The sequence below is a fragment of the Bidens hawaiensis genome, unplaced genomic scaffold (genome assembly GCF_021521415.1).
Source record: "Bidens hawaiensis isolate Kalapana, Puna unplaced genomic scaffold, B.hawaiensis_p1.1 tig00053808_1, whole genome shotgun sequence".
Lineage (NCBI taxonomy): Eukaryota > Viridiplantae > Streptophyta > Magnoliopsida > Asterales > Asteraceae > Bidens > Bidens hawaiensis.
Window position 1 is genome coordinate 106,484 of NW_027506269.1, and position 10,814 is coordinate 117,297.

The 10,814-nt window shown below is 36.5% G+C and overlaps 1 pseudogene across 1 annotated transcript; it reads left to right on the forward strand.

The window, feature by feature from the left end:
* Positions 1–635: 635 nt before the first annotated feature.
* LOC143617309 (ABC transporter B family member 21-like) lies at positions 636–10,814 on the forward strand (annotated as a pseudogene). Its single transcript, XR_013150808.1, has 10 exons — positions 636–943; positions 2,046–2,338; positions 3,456–3,510; positions 4,465–4,640; positions 4,714–4,935; positions 5,138–5,376; positions 6,371–6,896; positions 7,764–8,037; positions 8,111–9,814; positions 10,343–10,814. The product of XR_013150808.1 is annotated as an ABC transporter B family member 21-like (transcript).

Sequence of the window (10,814 nt, forward strand, 5' to 3'; positions counted from 1 at the left end):
GCTGATGGCAATGATGGTGATTGTTGGTGTTGATGGCACCATAGCGCCCTAGAGATTAAACGAGGATAGATGTGGGAGTTGGGGTTTCGTCAGTCAAGGTTTATAGTTATTTTTTTATTATCGTTTTTAATATATATTATTGTTATTTATATATTTATAAATAAATATTTTATTTATTAAAGAAGGTGTTAGTGAAGGCATTTTTATCATTTTATATTATTCTACTAAATAGTGTTAGTAAATTGGACGTAAATGGCAACTTTTAAAAACCATAATAAATGAAATGCTAGAAAAGCCTTTTGGACTCAAAGGACAAAAGTAAACAAACCACATAAATAAATTCAGACTTTTTAATATGACAAATAAAATTGAGAAATTTTATCTTATCATGTTTTATAACATTAACCTTTTGAATAACTTTTTAATACTTGTAATTATATATTAAAATAATAAGGATTCTCACACCAAGCTAGTAACCAAGAATACATAGCCCAAGTTTGAATAAATAACCTTTAGTGAAAAGTTACATAACAAAAATACATGATTACTAATTGCACTCTTAAAACACCCAACTATAGATTTTATTTGATTCCAATTCTGACTTCAAGGTTGAATATTATAATAGTCTTCCTTTTTTTCTTAGCAGCAGAGTTTGACCCATATTCAAATTTCAACCACCTAGCCTTGCTCTTCAAGGAAAAACTCATCCTCTCTCACATACACATTTGTATATCTACATAGCTACAGTATAAATATATAACTATATATAGCCAAGTTCACACTCAATATTTTTCAAAAGCAACCCACCATCCCACAAACAAGGGATACATAAATCCACACCTACAATAATACAATATTCATATTCTTCACCTTTTGTCAACACCATATGTTAGAGCATCTGCTCTGTAATACATTTTGTGATTATCCACCATTACCAACAAAAGTAAGTTCTTGTTCTTCATATCCTCCTTTTTTCCATAAATATCTTTCATATCATTCAAACCAGTATCAAAATAAATAAACATATGAAAAAAATTTAACAAAAAAATACAATGAGATTTGTAAGAACACGCCAGCTCGTTCCAAGTTTGAACCATACTAAGAACGAGCTAGCATACAGATGCATACATGAAACAGATTGAACCATACGCCAACTCGTTCCGAGTTTGAGGTATGTATACTCAGAACGAGCTGACGATCGGACGCACATATGCATACACGAAACCGATTGAACCGTACACCGGTTCGAGCTGGTGTATTTGCATTTTGTTCAATTTGTTTCATGTATGCATCTATGCTTCTGATTGTCAGCTCGTTCTGAGTATACATACCTCAAACTCGGAACGAGTTGGCGTATGGTTCAATCTATTTCATGTATGTATCGCCAGCTCGTTCTGAGTATACATATTCGTGTATGCATCTGTGCGTCTGATCGCCGGCTCGTTCTGAGCATACATACCTCAAACTCGGAACGAGCTGGTGTATTCTCACATATCTCATTGCATCTTGTTCAATATGTTTCATGTATGCGCCTTTATCTTTGATCCACCAGCTCGTTCTGAGTTGTTAGTACACATCAAACTCAGATGGAGCTTGTGTATCCTCACATATCTCTCATTGCATCTCGTTCAATATGTTTCATGTATGCATCTGATCGCCAGCTCGTTCTGAGTATGCATACATCAAACTCGGAACGAGCTGGCGTATCCTCACATACCTCTCATTGCATCTTGTTCAATCTGTTTAGTGTATGCATCTCGCCAGCTCGTCCTGAGTTTGATAGTATACAACTATACATCAAACTCAGAACGAGCTGGTATTCATTTCGGATCTGGATCTAGATCTGAATCAATACGAAATCGTTAATTCTACGCAACGTTCAAATTATAAACCTTAGTTTTAATACTATATATATATTGATTCATCACAATTTCATGACTCTCATCCAGTTCCGTGTACGTATAAATAAAATTAATAAGTAATAACTCATCATCAATGTTAATATTTAATTTCATTTCATGATAATATTATTATTAATAAAACAGGTACAATGGATGCCGGTGGTGATAATAAACCGGAGGCGTCTACTTCCGGCAACGGTGTTGTAAATGTAAAAGATAATAATAAAGAAAAGAAAACGGAGAGTACCGAAACGGTGCCGTTTTATAAGCTGTTTGCGTTTGCTGACGTCACGGATTACGTGTTGATGGTAGTTGGTACGGTTGGTGCGGTTGGTAATGGAGTATGTATGCCGTTAATGACGATATTGTTTGGTGATCTTTTGAATTCGTTTGGTCAGAATCAGAATAATGATGATGTTGTCAGTGCTGTTTCTAAGGTATGTATGGAAGTTTCAAAGGATAATCAGAGTGTGTAAATGAGCTGAGCTGTTTGAGCTCGCCTAGTGAGTTGTTTTTTTCAAACTCAGGCTCTGCTCATTTATTATTGGCTAGCTTCGAGCTCTTTTTCTAAAGCTCGAGATTGTCTCGTGAGTCGTTTTTTCATGCTCGGGCTCGGGATTGGCTTGTGAGTCGTTTTTTCAAGTTTAGGCTCTGCTCGTTTTTATTAGCTTGTTTCGAGCTCTTTTTCTAAGCTCGAGATCGGTTTGTGAGTCGTTTCTCATGTTCGGGCTCGGTTTATTTATTATTGGCTCGTTTCGAGCTCTTTTTCTGAAGTTCGAGATCGGGTAGTGAGTCGTTTTTTCAAGTTCGGGCCCGGGTCGTTTATTATTGGCTGGTTTCGAGCTGTTTTGATGAAGCTTGAGATTGGCTCGTGAGTCAGGTTTTCAAAGCTCGGGCTCGGCTCTTTTATTATTGGCCGGTTTCGAGCTCTTTTTCTAAAGCTCAAAATTGGCTTGTGAGTAGGAATTTCAAACTTGGGTTCACCTCGTTTATTATTGGCTCGTTTCGAACTCTTTTTTTTTAAGCTCATGAGTCGTTTTTCCAAGCTTGGGCTCGGCTCGTTTGTTATTGGCTAGTTTCGATTCGAGTTCTTCATTTGAAACTCGAGATTGGCCCGTGAGTCGTTTTTTCAAGCTTGGGCTATGCTCGTTTATTATTTATTAATTAATTTACATCCGTTTATAATTATTTAATATATATTTTTTCGGAAAACCTTAAACGAACCTAAGCTCAACTCGAGCTCAACTGTGCAGTTTGAAATTAATACATAGAAGTCCAAAAGAAGTAAAACTAAAAAATACAAAATACTTGTTAAAGGATCGCTGAGTCTAAACGAGCTTTCCATACAAGGCTCAAGCTCATGCTCAATAACTAAATATTTAAGGCTTGAACTTGAAAAGCTCGGCGCATTTCGAACATTTTATCCGTCCAAACTCTAGTAGCTTACGAGCAGCTCAGTTCGTTTGCACCTCCACAAGTAACAATATTTAGATTTCTTATCTTGATACCATATATTTTGTTATCATATACTAATATGATGTTGATGGTTTATAGGTGTCACTGAAGTTTGTGTATCTGGCTATTGGGTGTGGTGTCGCATCATTTCTCCGTAAGTTACAAATTATTTTCCCCTAATTTTGTTTTTTTCTTTACAAAAAGCTATGTGAACACTTGACTTATAAGACCCTAGTAACAGTTTATAGGGCCTACATAACCTTTTTCACATAACATAGACACGTACGATATAGGTTCGTATAAGAAAAATATGTGTTATACGAGTCCATATTAATGTGGTTTGCAAAAGTAACTGAACCTGCTTAATGTGACAGTGATGTGACCCGTATGATATGTAAGGGTGGTGTACGTATAGGAGGACCCTTTATCCTTTGATTTAAAGAACGTTAGAACTTTTTATTCTTGCTATTGTATGTATGCGGTCCACGATAACTTCTAAACCTTATACGTGGTATGGGTTATATGATGGATTAGTAATATGGGTGATATATGAAAAAAAAAATCTTACAAATTTTGGAAAATTTGCAGTTACATTATTAAGAGTTTTGCTATAGATAAACCAAAGTTTGGTACATTAGAAGACAAGTTTTAAGGTTTAATAAGTTGCATACATTTCCATGTCATAAGCCCTTACCTTAAATGATTACATATTTAAGTAGCTGATAATCAAATTATATGGACAATGAGTGACATTATGTGGTTATTTAGGGGTAATTTTACGTGTACGTCTTCTAAATAATCAGAATTTGTCAAACGAGTCCATTTTAAGGTGGTTTGCAAATGTTACTGAAACTGCTTAATGTGACAGTGATGTGACCCGTATCATCTGTATCAAATTTGGATGTGAATAAATTATGATTTATCATCTGTATCAAATATGGATATTGTGTAGCTGTCATGTGATTATCTAGGTATAATTTTACGTGTACGCTTTTAAATAATCAGAATTTGCGAAACGAAAGAGTTGATTATCTTATCATAACAATTTGAAAGAATATAATCATATCAAAATACCATCTAATTATTGTTAAAATATTGTGTTTTGTAGAGGTGGCATTGTGGATGATAACAGGAGAAAGACAAGCAGCAAGAATAAGAAACTTGTATCTAAAAACAATATTAAGACAAGATGTTTCTTTCTTTGACAAAGAAACAAACACAGGAGAAGTTGTTGGCAGGATGTCTGGTGATACTGTTCTCATACAAGATGCCATGGGAGAAAAGGTTTGTACATAAACTAATAAATTATATATTAATTTACAAAAAAAAACTCATAAAATATTATCTTATTTTCCAGGTTGGAAAGTTCACACAGCTAATGGCAACATTTATAGGCGGTTTCGTGATAGCATTTATCAAGGGATGGCTTCTCACGCTTGTCATGTTAACCTCAATTCCCCCGTTGGTCATTTCTGGTTCGGCTATGTCAATTATGATAGCCAAGATGGCGTCACGTGGCCAAAACGCTTATGCTAAAGCAGCCACTGTAGTTGAACAGACACTCGGATCAATCAGAATGGTAACTATTTAAAAGGATTATTTTGTTTATAACATTGTATATATCTTTCGAAACACTAAAAACACCATATTTATCCGTTTCACTGAATAAACGAGTATGATATATTTTACTGTTTTGAATAATAGTTACTAAAAATATCTAAAGTTCTACACTATATATAATTAAGACTGCTTATTAATTACCAATTTTCATTTTCTTTTAGGTTGCTTCTTTCACGGGGGAGAAAAAAGCGGAAGCAGACTACAATAAATCACTTGTTGAAGCTTATAATTCTAGTGTTCATGAAGGTCTGGTCACCGGGCTTGGTCTTGGATCGATGATGTTTATTGTATTCTGTAGTTATGCTTTGGCTGTTTGGTATGGTGCAAAGTTGATAATAGATAGAGGGTATGATGGAGGCACTGTGCTTACTGTCATATTTGCTGTGCTGACTGGATCCATGTAAGCAGGGTTTTTTTTTTTAATTTACTAAGTTAACTAAAAGTAGAAATTTGGCCCGTTCGTAAAACATGATCATGTTTTTCTATTCTTTTAACGGGTTATAGAGCCGGCCCAAAGGGGGGTCGAGGAGGTCGACGCACCCAGGCCAATTCTCCCAAGAGGCCCATAATTGTTAAAAAAATTATGTAAGTATACTACATGTCTTCTTAGTGCAACGAAAAGTGTGGTAGTTTATGGAATCAATGGTCACAAGTTCAATTCCCATTGGTTTTTTTTATATAAAAAACTTTCCTTTTGTGTTATATATGGACTATTTTAGTAAACTTTTTATTATTATTATTATTATTATTATTAAAAGCCCTCGCCTCTTGCGCCTAGGCCCATTTTCCAGGCCAGGCCCAATATCTGCGCTTCTACTTCCTAGGCCCTCGCTTCTTGAAAGTGGCAACACCTCTACTAGCATTGATGACGGATCAAGAACAATAGTCATTTGAACGTTTACTATTTTTCTAATACATAAAGCTTTTGGAATTACATTTGAATCTTGACTCTTTTAAAGCTTTTGGTACTAATAGCCTTTGTTTATTATATATGAAGAATAGTATTATTTTTCTAATACATAATATATTTATATTTTTTTTATTTAATTGCGCTTTTTATGTCTTAGGCCCTCACTTATTTTGCGCCTCGCCCTAGGCCCCAGGCGAGGCCTATGCGCCTTAAGTGCGCCTAGCGCCTTTTATAACTATTATTATTATTATTGTTATTATTATTATTATTATTATTATTATTTGCTTTGTTTGTATTGGTTTTTGGAAGTGCAGCCCTGTTGGTAAAGTAGTCAAATTATTTATCACATAATTATAATCGTTATTTCAGAGACCCTTTTTTTATGCTCGTCCCGAGCCCCAAAATTTTAAGCGATTATCAAAGACGACCCTGACAGGTTAAATATATAAATAGTTGTCAAAAGTTGGCATGACATATTTTCCAGGTCTCTCGGGCAGGCGTCTCCGTGTTTGAGTGCATTTGCAGCGGGTCGTGCAGCAGCATACAAGATGTTTGAAACTATAAACAGAAAGCCAGAAATAGACGCATACGACACAAAAGGGAAAGTATTAAACGATATTCGTGGCGATATAGAATTAAGAGACGTGTATTTCACTTATCCAGCAAGACCCGATGAGGAAATATTCAGTGGATTTTCTCTCAGTATCTCAAGTGGAACGACTGCAGCGTTGGTTGGTCAAAGTGGAAGCGGAAAGTCAACGGTGATCAGCTTAATAGAGAGGTTTTATGATCCTAGAGCAGGGGAAGTTCTCATTGATAATATTAATCTTAAGGAGTTTCAACTGAAATGGATTAGACAGAAAATCGGTCTTGTTAGCCAAGAACCGGTTTTGTTCACATCCAGCATTAAAGATAATATTTTGTATGGAAAAGAAGGTGCATCGATGGAGGAAATTAGAGTTGCAGTCGAGCTCGCAAATGCTGCTAAATTTATCGACAAACTACCTCAGGTTTGTAATTGTAATTTCTTGTTAAAACATGTATCTTTTTTTAAACATTTTTAATAAATTTAGTAGGGGTGTTCACGGTCCGGTTTTCGCGGTTTTTAGGTCAAACCGTGAACCAAACTGTTAGTAACGATTTGGTGCATGTTTGGGAGTGCTTTTATTTTTTGTTTTTTGCTTTTTGGAGGGGCAAAATGTTCAAAATACCCCTCCAAAAACACCTAAAAGCTTCAATTTGGTGCTTTTAGTTGCTTTTGGAGGGGCATTTTGGACATTTTACCCCTCCAAAAAGCAAAAAGCAAAAAAGAAAAGCACTCCCAAACACCCACTTGGTTTCACGGTTTGGGCTTGTTCGGTCTTTATACAAAATGCCCAAAATAAACCATGATATGTTAATACTGGTACAACTCGTAATAATTTATATAATTTAACAAACAACTGATTTTTTACTGTTTTAAAATCTCATCTAAGAAAATAAAAGGCCAATTAAAGTTTCTTGCATTTTTGATTTGGGCTTAGCCCACCTTTTTTTGTTTACTATCAATATTTTGATACATACTTAGTAGTGTTCATGTATATACACACATATATAATACAAAATACTATATATGTCTAGTTATAAATTTATACACACACACACATATATATATATTATGAAATATTAATAAATACATATAAATAAATCATGTGGTCCGGTCTGGTTTTATGCGGTTTGGTTTCGGTTCAAACTGTAAACATTTTCAAACCAACCGACCGAGAGCTAAGAAAGAAAACCAACTGCGAAACCAAACCGATGGCCGGTTTGGGTGGTTTCGCGGTTTCGAACAGAACCATGAACACCCCTAAAATTTGGATTCTTTTATGAACTTTTAGGGACTAGACACCATGGTTGGTGAGCATGGAACACAATTATCAGGCGGACAAAAACAAAGAATTGCTATTGCTAGAGCGATTCTTAAAGATCCCAGAATCCTTCTTTTAGATGAAGCAACAAGCGCGCTCGATGCAGAATCTGAGAGAGTTGTGCAAGAGGCATTGGATAGGATAATGGTGAACAGAACAACTGTCATCGTTGCACATCGTTTAAGCACGGTTAGAAACGCTGACATGATTGCAGTTATTCATCGCGGAAAAATGGTTGAAAAAGGTACATTTTTATAGTTATTATGTTTGAATTTCACATGTGAAAGTACTAAATTATTAATTTAAAAATTGTTCAGGATCACATACAGAGCTACTTCAAGATCCCGAAGGCGCATACTCGCAACTTATAAAACTACAAGAAGTTCATAATGACTCAAATCATCATAACTCAGAAGATCAAGAAAATTCAGAAACTGGTAAAGAACTCAGAAGTCATTCAAGTAAAAACATATCCTACCAACGGTCACTAAGCCGAGGGTCAACCAGCAGCCGGCGCCACTCAATGTCCATGTCATACGGCCTGCCACAACAGCTCGGTGTCATGCAGCCCGAATCCATGGACATTGAAGCAGATGAAACCTCAAAGAAACAACAGCCAAAAGTCCCACTTCGCCGCCTTGTGTACCTCAACAAACCAGAAATACCAGTAATCGTGATCGGTTCGATAGCTGCTATTATTAACGGGGCAATATTCCCGGTTTTCAGCATCCTGCTTTCAAACATGATCAAAACATTTTACGAGCCGCCACAAGAAATGAGAAAAGACTCGAAGTTCTGGGCTTTGATGTTTGTAATACTGGGAGTAATATCGTTTCTCGCGTATCCGGGACGATCTTATTTATTCGCGATTGCGGGGTCTAAACTTATAAAAAGAATCAGAACATTATGCTTTGAGAAAGTTATCAGAATGGAGGTCGGTTGGTTCGATAAGCCCGAAAACTCTAGCGGAGCGATCGGTGCACGGTTGTCAGCTGATGCAGCCAGTGTTCGCGGTTTGGTCGGTGATGCACTGGCTCAAATTGTTCAAGACTCGTCGTCTGCAATCGCGGGTTTAGTTATAGCTTTCACAGCTTGCTGGCAGTTAGCTTTAATAATACTTGCTTTGATACCGTTAATGAGTGCTAACGGATATGTACAAATGCAATTCATGAAAGGGTTTAGTGCTGATGCTAAGTTGATGTACGAGGAAGCGAGCCAGGTGGCGAATGATGCTGTCGGGAGTATAAGGACAGTGGCGTCGTTTTGTGCAGAAGAGAAAGTTATGCAGCTTTATAGAAACAAATGTGAGGGCCCGAAGAAAACCGGGATCAAACAAGGTTTGATTAGTGGGATCGGGTTTGGGGTTTCGTTCTTTTTACTGTTTTGTATGTATGCAGCCAGTTTTTACGCGGGGGTCCCGGTTTGTTGAAGCGGGAATAACCAACTTCACAGATGTTTTTAGAGTTTTCTTTGCTTTAACAATGGCGGCGTTAGCAGTGTCTCAGTCGAGCTCGTTTGCACCCGACTCAACTAAAGCTAAAACCTCAGCAATCTCCATTTTTGCAATTCTTGACCGGAAGTCAGAGATTGACCCGAGTGATGAATCGGGTTTGACTTTGGAAACAGTCAAAGGGGAAATCGAGCTTCGTCACGTTAGTTTTAAATATCCAACCCGTCCCGATGTTGAGATATTTCGTGATTTATGTTTAACGATTCGTAGTGGTAAGACAGTGGCGTTGGTTGGTGAGAGTGGAAGCGGGAAGTCAACGGTTATTCAACTGTTACAAAGATTTTATAATCCGGATTCGGGTAGTATCACATTGGATGGAACCGAGTTGCATAAGTATCAACTTAAGTGGCTCCGGTCGCAGATGGGTTTGGTTAGCCAAGAGCCCGTCTTGTTTAATGACACCATTCGGGCGAATATTGCTTATGGAAAGGACGGTGATGCAACCGAGGCTGAAATAATATCGGCTTCCGAGTTAGCCAATGCCCACAAGTTCATTAGTGGCTTGCACCAGGTTTGTCTACTTGACTACTTCACATTGAGTAACGGGTCAAAACGGGTGGTCAAATTTGGTACTGGCTGAAACGGGCCGGATCTATTAAAAGTAATGCTTTTGTTATGATTAAAAAATAATAGTGATGTTTTAACTCTAAGGTGAAACAGGCCATTTTTAACACCGGTTGAGGCACGACGGGTTGGGTTGACACGCGAACATTTTTGGTCCATTTTTAAAATTTCTTGATAGTAAATAATATGTTTTTATGATTACAAAATCAATATTGTTGAAATAATAATATGAATATTAATATAATGATTATAAAGTAATAATCTTTCTTGAATTCGGGCTGAAACACGTCAATATCCGCTTTTTAAAATTCCTTATTAGAATTAATACAATTTTATGATTGCAGTAACAGTTTGAAAATTTGAAAATAAAACAAGTTTTGAAGACTTTATTATATGTGTTAATAATATACTCGGATTTTTGCCCGTTTAAGATATAAAAAAAATTTAGTAGTAATAAATAAGATGTGAACTGCAGGGTTACGATACAATGGTAGGGGAGCGAGGGGTGCAAATGTCGGGTGGACAAAAACAAAGAGTCGCTATCGCTAGAGCGATAGTTAAAAGTCCCAAGATACTACTACTAGACGAAGCTACAAGTGCACTAGATGCTGAGTCCGAAAGAGTGGTACAAGACGCGTTGGATAGGATCATGGTTAACCGGACCACAGTGGTAGTGGCTCATCGGTTGTCAACCATTAAGGGCGCTGACGTCATTGCAGTCGTCAAGAATGGAGTAATCGTTGAGAAAGGAAAACACGAAAAATTAATCAATATTAAGGATGGATTCTATGCATCATTAGTTGCACTTCATATGAGCTCTTCAAATTAACTACCATTTTTTTTTTCTATTTATTGTTATAATATAGTAGGTTACACATCTCCACAATTTTATTTTATTTTTGTTTTGTAATATGAAAATATGTATTGGAATGAAAAGAGGTTTTTAA